At 42.0% G+C, this 23,118-nt stretch overlaps 1 long non-coding RNA gene across 1 annotated transcript in view; it reads right to left on the bottom strand.

The window, feature by feature from the left end:
* The window catches only part of LOC134355993 (uncharacterized), a 203,739-nt gene that overhangs the window by 78,089 nt on the left and 102,532 nt on the right, over positions 1–23,118 (bottom strand). The window contains exon 2 of the long non-coding RNA XR_010020250.1: positions 3,489–3,576. This is a non-coding gene — a long non-coding RNA (uncharacterized LOC134355993). The remainder of the gene's footprint in view (positions 1–3,488; positions 3,577–23,118) is intronic.

The raw sequence follows: 23,118 nt of genomic DNA, 5'->3' as shown, positions 1-23,118 counted from the left end.
AGCATCCTCTCCACATCCACTTTACCTATCAATATTTGATAGGTTTCATTGAGATCCCCCTCATTCTTCTGAACTCCAGCAAGTTTACCTCAAGAACTGTCAGCCTTTCGCTGTATGAATTATAAACACAAACTGATTGCTCTCTCTAGATAACTATTTTCCTTAGATCCTCCCTTAAAGCATCCCTGCATTGTAGAATGCCTTAAAGTAGTTTTCCTACTGTGGTTGGTATGCACAATGCATTTATCTAAGGCCAAACTATAGAGAAACCATTCTGACTCTTTTAAAATTGCAAGATTTAAACTCTTGATAAAAGATGCATCCCACAATATTTTCTATTGCTGGAGATGCTACTCTGAAATCAGCACAGCATGATTGTCTTTCTTTATTTCTTTGTTAAATGTGACAGAAATTACATAATAGACTCATCTCAAAACATATGGAATTATCTTGTGATTACAGTACCAATATAGACCACCCAAGTTTATGTTGGTGTTTATAACTCTGCAAGAACAGGGAAGTAACTGGGAATCTTACAGCAGATGAATCACCTCCTGACTCCATGAAGTCTTTCCAACATTTACAAGGAACAAGTCAGATGTGTTGTGGAATACTTTCAAGCCGCCTGACGAGTACTATTTGGTGGCAGGGTGAAGATGCATCTCTACCAAAGGAGGTGTAAGGCATTCTTCCCCACCTGCAGGTCACCCTTGGGCAAGATGTAGTACCTGCTTAGCCCCCCAGTCAGGGTCACGTGAAGCTATGGGAGCAGGTGGTGGATGGTCGTATGAGCATCTGGTCCATATCACAAGTTCTGGTTATGTGACCACTGACACCTGGCAGACAATCTCTGAAGAGTATTGATAATGGCTGCTGTCACCCATCTTGTAAAGACACTGCCCAGCAGAAGGCAATGACAAACCAGTTCTGTAGAAAAATTTGCCAAGAACAATCATGGTCAAGACCATGGTCACCCACATCATATGACAATGGCACATAATGAATGAATAAATGATGAGTGCTGTTCCAATTATACCTGAAGAGCTTAGGACTAAGAAACCCCACATGACACTTTATCTAACACATAAAGATCTTCCTTCGTTCTGCCCATGCCAAGCTGCAATGCATTGTATATATTGTCCTCAAAGTGGGTGAGGCCATGTTTAAAGTTCACTGCAGCAGTAGGCAAAGGAATCCTCCAAATCCCACAACTCTATCACCTCAATTAGGCCAGCAGGTGCAGGGGTATGTGACCACCAGCAGGTTCTCCTCTAACTGATATATTGTGCTTTTGAGATAGTTACCTATTCCTTGTTTCCTCCCTAAATGCCGAAGATCTCTCCTAACCAACACACCAGAACACCTCTATTACAGTAAATAGCTTGAAGCAGTTCAGGAAGATACACAATTATCTTCAGCAGAGCATTTAGGAACAGACAGTGAACAACAATCTTATCCATATTCATTCATGCCTACATCTTATAAATGAATGAGAAAAAACACACAGGCAAATCCTAAACACAAGCGATTTTGCAGGTACTGGAAATCTAGAGCAACACAAATAAAATACTGGGGGAGCTAAGCAGGTCAGACAGCATCTATAGAGAGTCAATGTTTCAGGCTGAGACTCCTCAGCAGGGCTGGAAAAGAAGGGAGAAGACATCAGAATAAGAAGGTATAGGGAGTGGTGGGGGGGGGAGGAAATGGGGGGAGGAAGTGGGAGGAGTACAAACTGGCAAGTGATAAGTGAAACCAGGTGGGAGTGAAGTTGGGTGGGTGGGGGGAGGGAAGAATGAAGTGAGAAGCTGGGAGGTGATAGGTGGAAGAGATAAAGGGCTGAAGAAGAAGGAACCTGATAGGAGAGGGCAGTGTACCATGGAAGCAAGGGAAGGAGGTGGGACACCAGAGCGGTCTAAGGAGAGCAGAAAGGATAAGAGGTGAGACAGAATGGGAAATGGAAAAAGAGAAAACAGGAGGAGAGAGAAATTGATGTTTATACTGTCAGATTGCAGGCTGTCCAGGAGGAATATGAGGTGTTGCTCCTCCAACCTGAATGTGACATCATTGTGGCAGTAGAAGAGGCCATGGATCAGCATGCCAGAAAGCGAATGCGAAAGCAAATTAAAATAGGTGGCCACCGGGAAATCCCTCCTCTCAGTACTTTTATTTCAACCATTTATCTAACCTTTTTGTGAATGTTGACATGGTTTCTCCTATAATCAGTAGCACTGATACAGTGATGCCATAGTTTCACAACCCTCTCTATCTCTCCTGCTCAAATGTATATTCTTGACATTGCATGTTATATGTATGTTCACTTAATCCAAATTGATCAGCCTGGCACCATAGTGTTTGCTAAGTTTTTAAAAATAGTGGTAATATATTGTACCCAGAACAATATACTGTATTCAATAGAGATAATACATATAACTAACCAATATACAGTACAGTACATTTTACAAACAAGAGAAAATCTGCAGATGGTGGAAAATCCGAGCAACACAGTCAAAATACTGGAAGAACTCAGCAGGCCAGGCGGCATCTACGGAAAAAAATACAGTTGACGTTTCGGGCCAAAACCCTTTGGCAGGATCCCCACCAGGGAGGCCTCAAAACTCTCTGTTTCTTTCTAGACACCAGACCCAACCAGTTACCCTCCACCACCACTCTCCTCCGCCTAGCAGAACTTGTCCTCACTCTAAATAATTTCTCCTTTGGGTCCTCCCACTGCCTTCAAACAAAAGGGGTAAAAATAACACCTCACCTGCTCTTGATATTTTCAAGGATTTTAGGTTCCCTGGCCCCCATCACCTTATTTTTATTATGGATATCCTGTCCCTATAAACCTCCATCGCACACTGGGAAGGCCTCAAAGCTCTCCATTTCTTTCTGGATGCCAAACCCAACCAGTTCTCCTCCACCGCCACTCTCCTCCACCTAGCAGAGCTTGTCCTCACTCTAAATAATTTCTCCTTTGGGTCCTCCCACTTCCTTCAAACAAAAAGGGTAGCCACAGGCACTCCCATGGGTCCCAGCTGTGCCTGCCTGTTCGTTGGCTACGTGGAACAGTCTATGTCACAAGCCTACACTGGGGACCATCCCACATTTTTCCTACGCTACACTACATTTTATATGGGAAGTCAAGAATAAAAGTATTATTTTAATCCTCTCACCTTCCAGCTCCGCTCAGTGGAAAACCTACAATCAGTGGCCACTTTATTAAGTACGTACATGTATTCCTGTACTTAGTTATTCATGACCCTTCTGTAATTAATAAAATGGCCACTGATTGTATGTACCACATGTATGTGGAAATAAGTATTTAGTCATTTCCAAAGAAAGTGTGACTGATGTATGACAGATTCAGAAAACTAAAGTATCAACACAGTTCAATCAGACAGCTGACATGCAGATTGACAGCAGACTAAGACCCATAAAACAACAACCACAATACCAGCAGCAGAAGAGTATTGAATATAACAGCTTACCCCGCCACAAGATGGAAGTGCATAAACATGATTTTTTCACCAGTAATTCCAACGGGACTTTCAACTTCACTGCTTGCTGTAATTCCACCTGGGAGAAGAATACAGGTAAATATGAACTTCATACAATTTAGCTTTAATTTTGTTTTAGAAAAAGTCCCCATTCCCTATACTCTGTGCATGCATTTGTGATACTATTCAAGGAAATGGATGATTGTGAACATTTAATAATATAGGTAATAACAGTGTGCACATGATAACAAAAGATACAGAGAGAAACAGGGGAAGAGACACCAAGTCAACAAGGAGATACACACTTGTCTAGGCATACACATAGAGGTTCGAACAGACAGAGACAAGGGAATTGACAACTGAGTGACAGAAATAGATAGAGACAGCAAGAAAGATGGAAAAAGAAATGCACACAACATGCTGGAGGAACTCGGCAGGTCAGGCAGGATCTATGGAAAGGAATAACCAGTCGATGTTTCTGGCCGAGACACTTCATCAGGACTGGAAAGGACTGGGGAGGAAGCTAGAATAAGGAGGTGAGGGGGGGGTGGGGAAGAAGTACCAGCTAGAAGGTGATAGGAGAAGCCAAGTGGCTGGGAGGTGATAGGAGAGGAGAGTGGACCGTGGGAGAAAAGGGACAGAGGAGGTGTGCCAGGAGGAGCTGATAGTCCGCAGAGGAGAAAAGAAGAGGTAAGAGGGGTCCAGAGTGCGGAATTGAAGAAGATGGAAGGGGGAGGGGGGAAATGACCAGAAGTTGGAGAAATCAATGTTCAGGTTGGAGGCTACCTAGAAGGAATATATCATATTGCTCCTCCACCCTGAGGGTGGACTCATCATGGCTGAAGAGGAGGCCATTGTCTAACATATCAAAACAGGACTGTCAATGGCAAAGTTTGAAAACCACAGTAATACATGCAAAATGCTGGAGGAACTCAGCAGGTCAGGCAGCATTATGGCCAAGACCTTTCATTAGGACTGATGAAAAGATGCAAAGAGATACAGAGACATGTAAATTAGAAAAAGGTAGAGTGTGTGAATGACTGACTACAGCGATGATATATAATAACCAATATAATGCAGAAAATGAATGACCAATTAGAGAGTAACATCATCCCAACCCCAGATGACAGACTGTAGTATCAATGACCTATCAATACCTGAAATTGAGAATTTGTTAAATGTAAAACATTAATAAATTTAAATGCAAATTTCAGTGGAAGGACTGTTCATTTCCCTCCATAGATGCTGCCTGGCCTTCAGAGTCTTTCTATCATTTTGCTTTGTTTACTCCAGACTCTAAATATTAAAGAGAAGGATTAGCTTTACTTGTCATGCATATTTCGAAACATATAGTGAAATGCGTCTCTTACGTCAATGACCAAGGATGTGTTGAGGGAACCCCATAAGTCTCGACATGCTTCTGGCGCCAACATAGCATGCCTACAGCTTAATAAAAATAGCCTGCAAAGCCCAGAGGAAACATACACAGTCATGGGGAGAGCGTACTAACCTCTTAAACACACAAGTGAGAATTGAAACATGATCAGTTATCACTGGCTCTATAAGGCATTGCATTACGCTACTATGAAAATGTCCAGCATCTCTTGTGCCATATAGACCTGTTACTGGCTTTTTCACAGTGGAACTTTGCATTGCAATTTTCCTACTAACAAAAAATAATGCATTTTCTGTTTTGCTATAAATTACAGGAAGAAAAGTACCAAAATAAAATTGCAAATCCTAGAAACCAAACCAAGAACAGCAATGCCGGGATTTCAACTTGTCAAGCAGTGCCCGTGGTCTGAGAACCCAGTTAACATTTCAAGTCAGGGACTTGTCCAGTTTACACCTTACAATTCTCCAATTAATCTCTGCTCATAAATAAACACCCTGTGTATGAAATAATATCCTCTAGAGTTCCAGAGCACAGCTGCACACCAAAGGTTGTGATGATGTCACCCTTTTGGAAATTAATTTTAACAATAATATAAAGGTGCTCTGAGTTAGATTCACTTTCACTTCGATAGCAATAAAATGATCTGATAAATGATTTTTGGATTCCTACTTTGGCCAGCCTTAAGACTATCTATTGGATGTGAGGCAGAAAGCATGATAATTTACATCAGATTGCCACTGTCACAACATTGCACTATGAACTGGTACAACATTACACTATGAACTTTGCAGAATTATTCTGCAAAACACTGGATGTGGAAGAATCAATCACAAACACAGGAAAGTCTACAGATGCTGGAACTCCAAACCAACACAGAGAAAACACCAATACGTCGATCCATGGCCTCCTCTTGCACCAAAATGAGATCATTCTCAGGGTGAAGGAGCAACACATTATATTCCGTTTGGGTACCCTCCAACCTGATGGCATGAATATCGATTTCTCCTTTCAAGGAACAGATTTCCTCCCCACCCCCTCCATTTCCCACTGTGACCTTGTACTTCCTGTCATCTGCCTATTACTTCCCTTTGGATCCCCTCCTACTTCCCTTTTTCCACTCTCTTCTCCTATCGGATTCTTTCTTCTCCAGCTCTTGACCCTCCTACCCTCCTGGCTTCACCTATCACCTTCTGTCCCCTCTTTCCCTACCCCCGCCACTTTTATATTCAGGTATCTTCCCCTTCCTCCTCAGACCGAAAACGTTGACTGTTTTCCCTCGAGAGTAAAGCGTTTACTCTTTTCCATTGATGCTGTCTGATCTGCTGAGTTCCTCCACTGTTTTGGATGTGGAAGAGATTGGTAAGGCAGGTGAGAAGCTGCTTCTTTTCATCTTCATTTTGAAAGCCTTCCACCAGTTTGTATCACCCCTTCTCTCCAAAGTGCTCCAAACCTTTGATCTTCTGAAAACTGCATTTCTTCAATATTGGTGACTTTTATGTACCCTACCTTCTTTGAGCCACCATTAGTAGATATATCTAGGCCCAGGTCTGAAATGTTTTGAACCTATGATCATTTCCTCTGAGACTTTCAAATTTCATAGTCAAAGTAAATTTATAATCAAGGTATGTATATATGCTACCATATATTCATAAAATGCTGGAGGAACTCAGTAGGTCAGGCTGCATCTATGGAAATGACACATGGTCATTCTTCAGGGTGAGATCCTTTATTGGGACTGGAAAGGAAGGGGGGAAGACACCAGAATAGGAAGCTGGGGGGGAGGGGAAGGTGGTCAAGCTATAAGGTGATAGGTGAAGCCAGGTGGGTGGGGGAGGAGGGTTGAAGTAAGAAGATGGAAAAGGTAATAGGAGAGGAGAGGAGGGAGGACCATGGGAGAAAGGGAAGGAGGAGGGGCACCAGGGGGAGGTGACAGGCAGGTGAGGAGAAGAGAAGAGGTATGAGGAAAACAAGAATGGGGAATTGAAGAAGAGGGAAAGGGGGGGGGGGAAATAAAGCTGATTAATGTTTGGCACTGAATTTAGGCAACTTATTTAGTCCATTAAGAGGAACAAAAGGCAGAGGTGATGAAATTGACAAACTCAGCACAGTAGAAGAAGCAACCCCAATGCAGTTGTCTATACGGGTGCCCATGGCTACACCTTAAGATTGGAGAAAGTGGGAGGACCTGACCAGTTCCCCTCCACCACCACTCTCCTAGTCAGGTGGAACTGGTCCTCACCCTCAATAATTTCTCTTACAACTCCTTCCACTTTCTCCAAACTTGCACCCACTGTCTTTTCATTGGCTATGTGAAAAAGTCCATGTTCCATCCTTGCCTGGTACTGCTCACCAACTGTTTCAGCACTACAGGGATGACTACATTGGTGTTCCTTCATACCCCCATGCTGAGCTCATCAATTTAATTAACTTTGCCTCAAACTTCTACCCTGATCTTAAATTCATGTTCAATTTCTGACACCACTCTACCCTTTCTTGACCTCTCTGTCTCCATCTCTACCAATTCCCACAGCTATCTTGACTATACCTCTTCACACCCGGTCTCATGTAAAAATGCCATTCCCTTTTCTCAGTTCCTTCATCTCCACCGTTTCTGCTCCCAGACTGAGGATTTCCTTTCCAGCACATCAGAGAAGTCCTCCTTCTTCAAAGAATGGATTTTCCTTCCTCCACCATCTCCCTCACCCACATCTCCTCCATTTCCCAGACATCCGCGCTCACTTGAACTTCCTGCCATGTTAACAGAGATAGAGCTCCTCTTGTCCTCACCTACCACCCAGTGAGCCTCCTCTCCTATCAGATTCCTTCTTCTCCAGCCTTTTCCCTTTTCCACCTCTCACCTCCCATCTTCTTACTTCATCCCCCCCCACCCACCCACCTGACTTCTCCTATCATTTTCCGGCTTGTCCTCCTTCACCTCCTCTTATTCTGGCATCATCTCCCTTCCTTTCCAGTCCTGATGAAGGTTCGCAGCCTGAAAGGTTGACTGTTTATTCATTTCCATAGATGTTGTCTGACCTGCTGACTTCCTCCAGCACTTTGTGTGTGTTGTTCTGGGTTTCCAGCATCCACAGAATCCCTTGTGTATTTTACCATATACTGCCTCAAGATTTATTTGTTTTTGCAGGCATTTAGATTATGAGAACACTCAGTCCACTTTTATTGTCATTTAGAAATGCATACATGCATTAAGAAATGATACAATATTTCTCCAGAGTGATATCACAGAAAACAGGACAAACCAAAGACTAACACTGACAGAACCACATAATTATAACATATAGTTACAGCAGTGCAAAGCAATACCATAATTTGATGAAGAACAAACCATGGGCAAGGTAAAAAAAAGTCTGAAAGTCCCGAGTCGATCGACTCCCGAGTCCCCGATAGCAGGCGGCAAAAGGGAGAAACTCCCTGCCATAAACCTCCAGGTACCATCAACTTGCCGATGCCTTGGAAGCAGCCGACCACAGCCGACACTAAGTCTGTCCGTCCGAAAACTTCGAGTCTCCGACCATCCCTTCTGATACAACCTCCCGAGCGCCATCCTCTGCCGAGCGCCTTCGACCTAGCCCCGGCTGCTGAAACAAGCAAAGCCAAGGATTCGGGGCCTTCTGCTCCGGAGATTTCGGTTACCACACAGTAGCAGCGGCAGCGAAGCGGGCATTTCAGAAGTTTCTCCAGATGTTCCTCCGTACTCTCACGTCCGTCTCCATCAAATCAGAATTGTGCTTGGCCCCCTACTTGACAGATTACAGATATCATTCACCAGAGAGGCCGCGCGCGCTGCCGTCGCGCCACCATCTCCTCCTCCTCCTCCATTTACAGGAAAAATAAAGAATACAATAGCTATGTCATACATAAACGTATACTGATAAACAACAAAATAAGACAAACTGTGAGTTGTAAAGTGTCCTTGAAAGTGAGTCGGCAGGCCATAGAATCATTTCAGAGTTATTGTGAGTGAAGTTATCCACTCTGGTTCAGGAGCCTGATGGTTGAGGGGTAATAACTTTTCCTGAACCTGGTGGTGTGGGACCTAATGCTCCTGGTTGATGGTTGAAGCGAGAAGAGAGCGTGTCCCATATGGTGGTGTCCTTGATGATGGACGGTACTTTCTTGCGGTAGAGCTCCATGTGGGAATACTCAATGGTGAGGAGGGTTTTGCCTGTGATGAAAGGGCCACCACTTCTATGTTGATTTTGGCTGAACTGTACCCTTTTCAACAAGACTAGAGTACTTCCAAATGTCTCCTTTGTCAGCACTGTGAACAAATCCCTTGAGTCTGTTCCTCAGAATTTCGTTGAACATCGAACTGTACAGTACAGGATCAGGAACTTTGGCCCCTGGTGTTGTACCAAACTAATTAAATTAGTAATCAAAATTGTCAGAACATTCAAATACAATGTACATTTACTTTAACCTATACCTGATGAGGGAATCCTTGAGGCAGAGCAGAAGGACCTTTATCAATATTCAAACAAGTGCAGGGTGTGTTTAATGAATCAAGTTGCTAAAAAATGCAGGCTGTGAACATCTATAACTCTGCTAGGGACGCCCCAATTTGGGCTGCAAAAGGAGGAGGGCTGGGCATTGGCTAGCCACCCTATCCCAGAGCTACAGAAATGCCAGCAAAAGCTCAAAGGACATCATCCCAGGGAGAGGAAGGATCTTCTCCTCGCTACACCCGGGAGCAACTCAAATGTCTGCCTCAAGACAGAGGACTCTGGCGAGCTTCTTTCGGCTGCCTACGCTCCAGTAGGGGTGATGGGCTCACGAAGCAAGTAAGTATGAGCATGTATAAAAATATTGAGCAGAACAGTACCTCCCTTTAAACCTTGCTCAAATTATTTGTTTTATTCAACACTGATAGGTTAATGGGAGTTGTTGAACTACAATGAAACTTAAGTCAAAATATGCTTTTGCTTTCCTTTACACCAGCCCATATGTCTGCTGAGAAAAGCTTCTGAACGTCACTTCAGTAAATAATATTTTCTATCCAATTGGTTCCTTCTTGCTATACTTCTGAAAACACAGTGCGATCAGCAGCAGAGTGAACAGCACAAAACTGAGCAAAAACAATCAGTCTCTCACATACTAAATCAGTTTTCTAGCCTGATTCCCATGAGCCAGCACACCTGTTTCCACACTTAAACTACAATTTTACTTCTCCAAATTGAAGTGAGCAAGAATTTTTTTTTAAATTATGCTGTTTAATGCTTTATGATGAAGTCTGTTGCAAACTGAGTTTCTCATGCAATGTTGTTTTTTTCTGGCTGGTTGTCGCAGGGTGACCTCTGCTTTGCTGAGAGAGGGAGGGTGCGACATGGTCACAATTAACTAGTCAAGCACTTCATCGTCACTAGAGCAGAATGCCTGCTCCGCCTTCCTTTTATCCTTGTGCACACTTGGGTCACCTCTTAAATGAAACCTCACTAAAATCCTACTGATCAACAAAATGGTCACTTCCATAATTCACCCAAATCTTTCCTCAGGAGATGTTGGTAATCATGTATGCCTCAGTACCTTTGGTTTTACTTTTCTATCTCAAAACTTCAAATTTCTACCATTTTTTACACCTGCCTTTTTCTCCTTTATTTCTGCAATACATTCTTCTTTTGTTGCATCCCTAGTGCTTTGAAATTAAAACTGATCTCACTATCTTCTTACAGTCTCTGAAAAAGCACAACTTGTCAATAGTTCAAAGTGAAGCTTAACAGTCCAAAATACAGGATACATTTCTATTCCATTAGAAAATGTATTTTTTATTCCCCGTGTTAACTTTTAACACAATTAATTTCAATATTTTGGATTCTATTATATTTCAGCTGTATGTGGCCGAGTTGATTTCAACTGTGCCTTTGTTTTTTTGCATGAAGGGCTTGGTTTTTGCAGTCTTTTTTCACTGTATGGTGCCATTTTATGCATAATGTATGTATAATTTATAGTCTGTATGTTGATGATATCCACCAGTCTGTGAATCTGCTGCAAACAAGTTTTATTTAACTGCACTTGTGCACGTGTCAATTACTTTGACTTGTCTTCAGCTTGAGCCACAACAGAGGGAGATTGAAATTCTAGTGGTACACTGCCCTAAAATCAACCTCTTGCTCAAAGTCTGCAAATCCAAGGAGTGGATTATTGACTACAAGGGGAAGAAGCTAGAGGTCCATGAATCAGTTCTCTTTAGAGGGTTGGTGATGGAGAGGTTCAGTATCTTTAAATCCTTGGCGTTACCATATCAGAGGATTTGCCCTGCCCTCATGTAAGTACCAAAGATGGCACAACAGTACAGTACTCTTAGACATAACAGGTACTGCAGATGCTGAAAATCTCGAGCAGTACACACAAAGTGTTGGAGGAGCTCAGCAGGTCAGGCAGCATTTATGGATGAGAAGAAGCAGTTGATGTTTCGGGCGAAAACTCTTCATCACATCGGGTCCTGATAAAGGGTCTCGGCCGAAATATTGACTGTTTATTTCCACCCATAAATCCAGCCTGACCTGCTGAGCTCCTCCAGCACATGACGTGTCTTAGTACAGTACCTCTACTTTCTTAGATAGATTACATAGATTCAGCATGTCATCTAAAATTTTGCCAAACTTCTTTAGATGCACAGTGGAGAGTATCCTGACTGGTTGCATCATGGATTGGTATAGAAACCCCAATGCCCAGAAATAGAAAAGCCCACAAAAAGTGGTGGATACAGCCCCCAGTCCATCACTCAAGATACCATCTCCCCATCATATCAGATTTCAGACAAAACAAGATAGGTACGTGGTAAAACATTTGTCTGTCAGCATGGCAGGGAGAGTTTTTCTTCCTCCTCCCGTCTGCGTGAGATGTGAGACATTTGAGAAACTTTGAACTTTACTGTGCTCATGGACTTCTTCATCAAGTTATGGTATTGTTACACTGTTTGTAACTATATGTTATAATTATGTGGTTTTGTCAGTTTTTTCAGTCTTGGTTTGTCCTGTGTTTTGTGATACTACACCAGAGGAAATAATGTATCATTTCTTAATGCATGCATTACTAAATGACGATAAAAGAGGACTACTTGTCTTCATAATCATTAATCATCAGCAGCCATTAGTTTTTACTGGAAAGATTGAGGTATGATGACTTCCTCATTGGAAATCCAGCTCAACAACTTACTGTCATTATGGTCTCAAACCTGCGTAAAGTTTGTTTATTTATTTATTTGTTTGTTTGTTTATTATTGAGCTACAGCATGTAATAGGCCCTTCAGGCCCTTCAAAATGTGCAGCCCAGCAGTCCTCCAATTTAATCTTACTCTAAACATGGGACAACTTACAATGACCAATTAATCTTTGGACTGTGGGAGGAAAGTGGATCACCTGCATGATCATGGGGAGAACGTACAAACTCATTACAGGCAGCAGCGGGATTTGAACTCGGGTCGCTGATATTGTAAAGCATTGTGCTAACCGTGCTGCCCCAAGTATACTCATCAAGTATAGATGAGCTTGAATAATTATGGCTCCAATTGAGGAGACTGAGTGTTATTACAGATGATGCTTGAAAACTAGTATTAAAAATGAATGCAACATTCCTTAAACATATGTTTCAGTTGGGTCCATTAGTCACTGATGGCATAAGCCATATATTTGTTGGTTGAATGGACAATCTTTTGTATATAGAGTAGATGTTGGTTTAAATTCAACTTTCTGTCCTATTTACAGTAGAATAGGTCTGCCAGACAGAGCTTTGGACAACTCCACAGTGACAAATGTCAACAATGAGTGGAAACACCGTGGTACTTGCAAGGATATGTTTTCTAAGATATTCAGAGAGAGGAGATGAAGCTAGTCATGGAAAGGGATTAGCACAAGAGATTAGGCAGGAGTCATTTAGTTATCCACCCTTGTGTTTACAAGTCAGTGATTTTCTTTGAGTGGGTGGGTGGAGAGTTCAGCTCAGATAGTAGCCTGATCTGGCTGTGAAATCCAACTAAAATCAACATGCATGACAGTCTTTTTTTGTGTGCGTCAGTAATTGATTTATTCAGATGGATTTGCTTCCAGTGGGACAGAAAGTCAATTAGTTGGCATTCTTCATTCTCACAGCATAGGGGAACGAACGGGTGTTTAATGGCATGATTCCTGATTCACTAATACTCCACTCGATACATACACTCAGTAGCCACTTTATTAGGTACCTCCTCTACCTAATGAATAGGCAACTGGGTGTATGTTCATGGCCTTCTGCTGCTGCAGCCTGTCCACTTCAAGGTTTGACGTGTTGTGCATTCAGAGATGCTCTTCTGCACATCACCGTTGTAACCCATGGCTATTTGAGTTACCATCAGCTTGAACAAGTTCTCCTCTGATCTCCCTCATTAGCAAAGCATTTATGCCCACAGAACTGCTGCTCACTGAAAGTTATTTGTTTTTCACACCATTCTCAGTAAACTCTAGAGACCGTTGTGTGTGAAAATCCCAGGAGACCAGTAGTTTCTGAGATACTCAGACCTTCATGGACCACAGCTGTGTTATGAAGTAGGATAAGAAGCTGGTCAACCTTGGAAGGATGCATCTTGCAAACTTGGTTCATTCAAACCCGACTGGTATAGCTGAAATACAGCAAGAGACATTATTTTATAATGCCTCTGGAGTACAGATGATTAGGTGCCTATTATTTTCTAGCTGGACTTCCAATTTATCTAAACCAATGAAGTCAGTGGGGACAGGATGAACAGTTCTCAAGAGAATCAGACCCCAGACCAGCCTATGGTTTCTTCAAGTTCACATATCAGAAGGACCCACTAAATAACGGACAGCTAGAGTCCTTGCTCAGTCCCTCGCCTTACCACATCACCCAGATTTAAGCAATTTAAATGGTTCCACAGCCAATGGGCTCATCTCTAACTACTCTACAACTCATATTTTCAGTATTATTTATTTACTATTTACTTATAGTAACTACTTTTCTTGTATTTGCACAGTTTGTCTTATTTTGCACATTGGTTGTTTGTCAGTATTTGTGTGTAGTTTTTTTTATTGATTCTATGTTCTACTCTGAATGCCTGCAAGAATATGTATTTCAGCGTAATAGATGGTGATATATACAGTATGTGCTTTAATAATAAAATTACTGTGAACTTTGAAATGAAATTATGAGCATTGGAATGCCATGGTAACTGCCGGTGCATTGTCCCACTGAACAATAGGGAACCAGATCTGGGAGCTTAAGTCTGAGTTGCAAATAAGAGGAATAGATGTTTATAGAGATCATACCTACAATATTTGCATACTTCTATTTCCACTTATCCTTTGTTAGACTTTCTACATCATTGGAAAGGGTATTATTTATTGTTGACTGTAAATGCATTTGAGATATTGATAACAAATTACCTTCGTGATCTTTTAGTCAAGGCACTCCCGTGGGGCAGCTAAGTGGGAGCTTGCAGAACTTAGATTCAGCAAGTGCGAAGGATTGATTTCCAAATCTGATTTATGAATTTTACCTTCATAGATCAGAGTATTAAGTACAGGAGTTGGGATGTTATGTTAAAGTTGTATCAGAAATTGGTCGGGCCCAATTTGGCTCATCTTTTACAGAAGAGGTACCAATAAAATTGTAAGAGTATAGAGAAAATGCACAAAGGTGTTGCCAGATCTGGAGGACCAGAAATATAAGGAAAGATTGAATGGGTTATGACTTTATTTCCTGGAGCATAGGAGAATGAGGTGAGACTTGATGGAGGTACACAAAATTATGAGAGGTATAGATAGGGTAAATGCAAGCAGGCTTTTTCCACTGAGGTTGGGTGAGATTAGAACTAGAGGTCATGGGTTAAGGGTGAAAGGTGAAATGTTCTTCACAGAGAGGGTTGTACAAGTGTGGAACAAGCTGCCAAACAGAAGTGGTGAAAAAGGGTTTGATTGCAACATTTAAGAGAAGTTTGGATATGTACATGGACGAAGGGGCATGAAGGACTATGGGCCAGGTGCAGGATGATGGGACCAGGCAGAAAAACAGTACTGAGTGGATTGGATAGGCCAAAAGGCCTGATTCTGAGTTGTAGTGCCCTGTGATTGATGAAGGGTCTTTGCCCAAAACATCAACTGTTAATTCATTTTCATAGATTCTGCCTGATCTATTGAGTTCCTCCAGTGTGGCTGTAGATTTCCAGCATCAGCAGAATCTTTTGTCTCTCTGACTCTAAATCAGGATGGTGGTGTTCCCACAACACCCTGTCCTTCTCAATGGTTGAGGCCACAGGATGGAAGGTGCTGTCAGAGTAACTTACAGAAACAAAAGTGGTGCTTTTTTTCCAATGGGCGCCAATGAAAAAAATAAATATTTAGATGGTGGCTGGGTTACTTGTTAAACTGACTGCTTGGCGTGGCCCTGAATAGATTTGCACTTCTTGAGAGCAACTGGTAAGTGAAGATCATTGCTTGCTCCTTGTAGACAGAAGAAAGACCGTGAGGCATCAGAAGGTGATAAAATGCTGCAGAATGTATTTGCCTACTATCATCCTCCACTGCAATGTGGCAGATCTGCAGAGCTTTCAATTCATCCATTGATTGGCTGTTGAATCACTCACGCCTGCTTACTCTTTGCTGTTTTTCTCGTTTAGTGAGCGTGCAGTCTTGCAGCTTCACCAGATCAAGTCTTCATTATTTAGGAAAACATGCCAAAATGCTGGAGGAGCTCAGCAGATCAGGCAGCATCTATGGAGAGGAATAAAGAGTCATTGTTTCAGATCAAGACTTGAATTTAGGTTTGTCCAGTATCACTCTCAGCATTTCTTTCTGCTCTCTACATCACAGTAGGAATGAAAAGCAGTAACATTTCAGTGACCAGCATTCCAGGCAATGATCTCCTGGGCTGATGATAATATTGGAGGAAGTACATTTTTTTAAATTTACTCATTTACGGGATGTGGGCATCACCATCTAAGCCAGCATTTATTGCCCATCTCTAGTTGCCCTTGAGAAGATGGTGATGATCTGCCTTCTTGAACCGCTGCAGTCTCTGAGATGTAGGTACACCCACAGTGCTGTTAGGGAGGGAATTCCTTGTTTTTGACCCAGTGACAATGAAGGAATGGTGATACGTTTCCAAGTCAGGATGCTGAGTGACTTTAAGGGGCATTTCCAAGTGGTGGTGTTCTCAGGTATCTGCTGTTCTCATCCTCCTCGATGGTAGTAGTTGTGGGACTAGAAGGTGCTGCCTTAGGAACTTTGGTGTGTTGTTGCAGTGCATCTTGTAGGTAGTGCACACTGCTGTAACTTTTTGTCGATGGTGGAGGGATTGGATGTTTGTGGAAGGTGTGCCCAGGAGATTACAGTTTGTGCCTGCACTTCCTGTTTGCTAAAGGTCCACACTGCAGTTTTCAGCTACCAGATCCTCTTCAGTTTATTCCATTAGCATAGCTGTAGCGCTATATAACACAATAAAATGTTCCCGCAAGGGATGTCTATAGAAGAACTGTACGCTGATGACTCCTACCAGCACTGTCAGGACTAGAGGTATCTGCAGAAGACAACTTGCTGAGGCTGGTGGAGCCTGGGATATTAGTGCTATAGTAGAGATGTCCCTCCAGGAACAATTCAACTTAGCTTTCTCCATAACCCCCACCAGTACAGAAACCAGACTTCCAGCATGTTAGCTCACTCCATCTGATATCAATCTCAAAATACAGCAAAGGCCATTCATCCTCCACCATCTAGGCCATGCTCTCTTCTCGTTACTACCATGGGGCAGGAGGTACAGGTGCCTTAGACCTCACGCCATCATGTTTAGGAACAATTCTTACCCTACAACCATCAGGCTCCTGAAACATCCTGGATAACTTTACTCACCTCAGCGGTGAACTGATTCCATAACCTATAGCACCACTTTCAAGGACACTACAGCACATGTTCTTTCTACTTATCTATCTATTTATTTATTTATTTGCACGATTTGTCTTCTTTTGCACTTTGGTCATTTGCCAGGCTTTGTTTATTTGTCCACAAATTCTATTGTATTTCATAATTTTCCTGTAAGTACCTGAAAGAAAATAAATCTGATGGTGTACATATGTGTCATCATTTAAAATAGATCTTAAATGATGACATATATGTACTTTGATAATAAACTTACTTTGAACTTTAAGACTAACAAATGACACAACATTTTAGCCATACTACTGAAGATTTATGCTCTAGAAAAAGATGTCCCAGTTGATTAGAACTTGACAAAATGGCATGTCCAAATTAAATCTACCTAACTACCACCAATATGTCTACTCTCAATCATCAACAAGGCGATGGATATCGTCATCAGCATCAGTACCTGCTGCTGATCTAGTTGATAGCTTTGTGCTTCAGGATTTAGAGAGCTAAGTCTACGATGATGCCATCATATCAGTCTCAGTGATGGAACTGAGCTCCCCATTCCAGAGTACAGTCAGCGCTCTTGCTATTTTCAGTGCATCTTGCAAATGTTATTCAGTATCGGCTTATGGAAGAGAGTAAGTGGCAAACCAGGAGGAGCTTTCTCCAAAAATCTGAATCCAAAGCTGATCACTACAGCTTATCACCATGGCAACTCTGAGCTCACCCTATCAGAGATATTTCACTTGTCCTATCCATCCCCCATCCCACTCCCTCTGCAATTTAAAACCAAATACAATTTCTCTTTCCTAATTCTGACAAAATGTGAAATATTAACACTTTTTTTTATCTTTCCATTGATGCTGCCTGACCTGTCCATCACAGGTAAAGCCTGAGTTCGACTACAAGGAGCACTGCCACAAGAAAGCAGCATCTGTCATCAAGGACCCCACCATCCAGCTATGCTCTCTTCTCGCTGGTAAGATAACTGTTCCTGAACCTGGTGGTGTGCGCTCTGAGGCTCCCGCACCTTCTCCCTAATGGCAGCAGGGAGAAGATAGCATGGCCTGGGTTGGGGGGAGGGGGGTTCCTTGGTGATGGATGCTGCCTTCCTGCAACAACACTCCATGCTGATAAGCTCAACAGTGGGGAGATTTATTATCACTGACAGATTTTTGTGAAATTTGTTATTTTGGGGCCGCAGTACAGTGCAAGTTATAAAAATTATTAAACATTACATAAATAATGCAAGCAAGGAAAATCAACATACCACTTCATGGACCATTCAGAAATGTGATGGTGGAGGGGAAGAAATTATTTCCAAAATATTAAGTGTGTAATAACTCCCCGATTGTAATAACAAGAAGAGGGCATGTCCTGGATGGTGATGATCCTTAATGATGGATGCTGCCTTCTTGAGGCACTGCTACTTGAAGATATCCTCGATGCTGCGGAGGGTTGCAGAGGGAGATGCAGAGGCCCAGGATTTGAAGCTTCTTAGTTATGGTCCAAACTGGTGCACCACAAAGATCCCGAAGGATCATCAATTTACAGAGGTTGCAGAGATCCTGGAGTCAAGGCTTGTATGAGCACGTAGGTCGAGGCCCAGAGGTCAAAGTCAAGTTCTGTGATTGTCCAGTCCTGGGGTCCACACCCAGTGGTTGGCAATGTCAGGAGTCAAAGATCAGCGAGTCTGGAGGTTGAAGTCTGAAGATCAAAGACCGAAGTTAGCAAGCCTGGAGGTTGAGGCCCAAAGGTCGGAGACCCTGTCCGGAGGTTGGAGCTCAGAGATCTGCGAGTCTGCGAGTCTAACCCAAGGTCTGGTGGTAGAAGGCCCAATGTCAGAGAGTCTGGGGCCAAGGACTGGAGGTTGGAGGACAAGGAAACCTGTGTTAAGTTTGGAGGCCTGACTGTGTGTGTGAGAAGATGGGTGGCTGGCTGCGAGGGTGGTAGAGTGACTCATTTTGCTGGTGTTGTTTTGTTTTTCTATTGTGATGTGTTGCTTGTGTTGTCTGTTTAACATGGTGAGCATGCTATGTTGGCATGAGTGCGTGGTGACGCTTGTAGGCTACCATCAGCACATCCTTAGTTGTGTTGGTAGTTAACACAAATGACTCATTTCACTGTATGTTTTGATGTACATGTGATAAGTAGATGAATGTGAATATGACTTGAATCTGACGTGGGATAGTTGTAGAATGCTGAGAGCAAGGTCACAGAGGAATTTATAAACAAGGGTGGGAGTTTTAAAGTCCCTACACTACCAAAATAGAAACAATCTAACAAGTATATGTCACCTACATACTTTTGCAAGCATGCCTACTAGTCAGAGAAATGCAAATTAACTTAGCTTTTAGCTAACATCATATTGTCTTTTATTTTTATGTTTACACTTTATCTCATTGTAAAGCATTTTGAACCACATCATTTGTATGAAGTGGTCTATTAATACATCATTATTAATATTTAATTAAGAATGCTGCAATAGATCTACTTGAGCAAACAAGGCCCAATTGAACATCCCACATAAAAGAAGGTACTCCAAAAATTCTCTCACATGGCATAACGTTTATGTGTGTGGCATAATAGAAATTAACAAAAAGCCATAGTACCACTCCTCACTCTTACATTTAGCCTAAGTGTGATAGCACTTGGGCATGCACGATGGCTCACATAGCGTGCAATGCATGTTTGAACCCACTTCTACTAAAAGCATTCCTGCTGCATCCTCCAGTGAATGGCACGGTTCATTCAACCAGAAGCAGATTTCACATATGGGAATTAATTGTTGAGATAAGGTCCTGGGGATTAGTGGTCAGTCACCTACAAGTATTTCCCCTTTATCTATTCATCACTCACAAAAACCCACCTTTCCATTACCATTCCCTGGTCAATCATAAAACTTGCCCTCTCCAGACCTCCTCAACACCCAATTGCAGGCAGCCTTTTCCATTCCCAAAGCTCCAACGTAACCCTCAAAGTTTCAAATCCACCCAATTCAGTCCTCCCACCTGGATTTGGAACAATGAACTCCCCTACCTCCATATCTCCCTTCCCCTCCCTAGCTCCACTCACTCCAATGTTGCAATATAAGATTTGGAAATTGAGCAAATCATTTTCCACATAAGGTCTTAAACCTCATGTACATTAGAATTTGTTTATTTGCAAGCAAAAAACATTTTGATTTAACATGTTGGATTGGTTTAAGTTTCCCTCCATTCTGCTACTAACAGATTAGACACATGCTAATGTGCTATTATGGTGTTTGAGCATCAGACATTCCTCAGAAGTAAGCACTCATATCACAGCCCAATGCGGAATAGTTCTATAAATAAGCAGTTAAACCACACAGACTGGGAAGATGCTTCTTTCTGTTGTCAGCATGGTCAACTTGGGTGGTGTGGGTGGAGAAGAGTAACAGTTGGCCTCAATCGTCCTTAGTTAGGGAATTATAAAAAATGAAATCAAGGAAATAAGTGCTTGAGGTCATATTCTCCTGTTTCAACTAATCTAATAGAGCTAACTACAGTTGTAGTTGCTAGGATACACAATTTTATCAGATTATTCTACAACTTATTTAACTCTGGTGGACGCAAGTCTCAAAAACCTCTATGATGTAGACATGGGATGGGGAAGATAGTGCCACATACACCTGGGAATTTTCTGAATAATCTGCATGTGGAAGAGATATTTAATGGGGCTGATGCTCACTAATGATAAGGGGAGCCCTGTTGATAGACGTTATTAGGAGGAAGACGGATGTTACGATGACATTTTCATAATGTGGCTGACTGAGTTATACAACAGTTTTAGAATGCCTTACAAACTATTGTTGATGTATTGCCTATCTGAGTCAGTCTGAATGACCATTCAGCTTCTAGGGGCAGTTTTGCCACAGTCCAAAGATATACAGTACCAGTTGATAGGTTAATTAGTCATTGTAAATTGTCCAGTGATTGAGCTAGGATTAAGGCAGGGATTCCTGGGAAGTGTGGCATGAAGGGCTGGATTTTTATCTCAATAAAAATAAACTTATTATCAAAGTACATATACGCTCAGTGGCCACTTTATTGGGTACAGCTGTACACCTGCTTGTTAATGTAAATATCTAACCCAATCACCTGGCAGCAACTCGATGCATAAAAGCATCCACACATGGTTAAATGGTTCAGCTATTGTTCTGACCAAGCATCAAAATGGGGGAGAAATGTGATTTCTCAGATGGGGAGGTTTGAGTATCCCAGAAACTGCTAATCTCCTGGGATTTTCGCATAGAGCAGTTTCGAGAATTTACAGAGAATGGTTTGAAAACCAAAAAATATTCACTGAGCAGCGGTTTGGTGGGTGAAAATGCTTTGTTAATGAGAGACGTCGGAGGAGAATAGCTGAACTGGTTCAAGCTGACAAGAAGGCAACAGTAACTCAAATAACCACATGTTATAATAGTGGTGTGGAGGAGAGCACCTCTAATTGCACAACATGTAGAACTTTTAATGATGGTCTATAACGTCAGAAGATTATGAACATACACTCAGTGGAATCTGTATTGGGAGGTAACTAATAAAGTGGCCACTGAGTGTATATCACTATATACTACCCTGAGATTCAACAAGAGGCAAACATCACCCGGAGTTTCTAATTCCAATTGTGATTCCTACTAGAATTCTGGGGGGATTTCACACAAAATCCAACTGTGATGTCTCACCATAACTTTATCTCACCCGCTCGAAGCTCAAATAAAGCTGGTGAATTGATTTTGGTAGAGAAGGCAGCAGTCAATTGATTGGATTGTTTGACATTAAGGATTAAAAGTGGAGGAGTCACCCAAAGGAACAAAACTACGAACAAAACATATTAGAATCTCTCAGTGGGTCAGGCGGTTCTGTGGAAAGAGAAACAGATTTAATATTTCAGGTTGAAGAGTCTTAATCATTAATGCAGTTCCATTCTCGGTAGATGCTGCCCAGCCTGTTGTTTCTATTTCTTTTAATTCTGTTTTCCAGCATCTGCAGGTATTTGATTTTAAGACCATAAGATCATAAGACATATAGTAGGTGCAGAATTAGGCCATTTGGCCCGTCAAATCTGCAGCATCATTCCATGGCCAATTTATAATCCTTCTTAACCCCAGTCTCCTGCCTTCTCCCTGTAACCTTTTATATCCATTTTAATCAAAAACCTATCAATCTCTGTTTTAAATATACCCAATGAATTGGCTTCAACAGCCATCTGTGGCAAAGAATTCCACAGATTCAGCACCCTCTGGCTAAAGAAATTCCTCATCTCTGCTCTGAAGAGACATCCTTGCATTCTAAGGCTGTGCTCTCTGGTCCTAGACACACCCGCCACGCTAAACATCCTCTCCGCATCCACTCTATCTGAGCCTTTCAATATTCACCAAATTTATAGTAGCTGAGTTAGAAATGGTTCAGATAACCCCACCCCCTGCCACTCTGCAAGCCTGGGCAAAATGGTGGTGCAGCAGCAGAGATGTTGGTGTGGACAGAAACTGAAACGGCCTTAGCACTCCCCAGTGCATGAATCCCAAGTCTTTAATTGAGACATGATATAAATTACAGTTACCACTCTACGATCTGTTAATTAGAATAAATGTAAATAAGGCAGTATGGGAAGTGATCTCTTAAAGCATCACTGTATTGAACATTTCATTTTGCATTCCCACTCTATTCATATCAAAACTGCTTAAGACAACTTGCATCAAGATTCTTGCTTATTTGTAAGTTGGCCCATCCTAATGGTTACAACGACAACAATCTCAGGGGCATGAGCATCCATATTTAAATAGACTGACAACTGAAAGTTGAGATTTGGTCATCCTGCAGTTCCGTACCGCTCAGATTTGGGAACAGAATTACATTTTGTCTCCCTGATTAAACAAAAAGAATCCTACCTCTGATATTAAAGGTATATTGCACAGGAAATGTTGTATTATTGGCCATTCCAAGCACCATTGATCCTACTTTCAACATTCTCAGGCACAGGGATGATAGAAAAATGACGGGCTATGTAGGGAGAAGCTAAATTGATCTTACAGTAGGTTAAAAGGTCAGCACAACTTTATAGGCTGAAGGACCTATACTGTACTGTGCTGTAAAGCTCTATGCTCTATATTCATTACGGTGATCAGAATTTTTAATATTTTGCGAGGTGATTGAATCCTGTATGGTTCCAAACCATATGATTCAAGAGGACCCTGAGCTCAGCTCCCCTTTCTGTGCTAAGATGCTCCTAGTTAATATTGGTAGAGTTAGACTCAGTGTCCTTGAGCTAGAAGAAATAATCACAGATCCTTAGAATCAGGTTTACTATCACTGGCATATGTCCTGAAATTGGT

This window comes from Mobula hypostoma, chromosome 13 (genome assembly GCF_963921235.1).
Source record: "Mobula hypostoma chromosome 13, sMobHyp1.1, whole genome shotgun sequence".
NCBI classification, from domain to species: Eukaryota; Metazoa; Chordata; class Chondrichthyes; order Myliobatiformes; family Myliobatidae; genus Mobula; species Mobula hypostoma.
The sequence above is the reverse complement of the archived record's forward strand: the minus strand, read 5'-3'. Positions and strand labels throughout refer to the sequence as shown.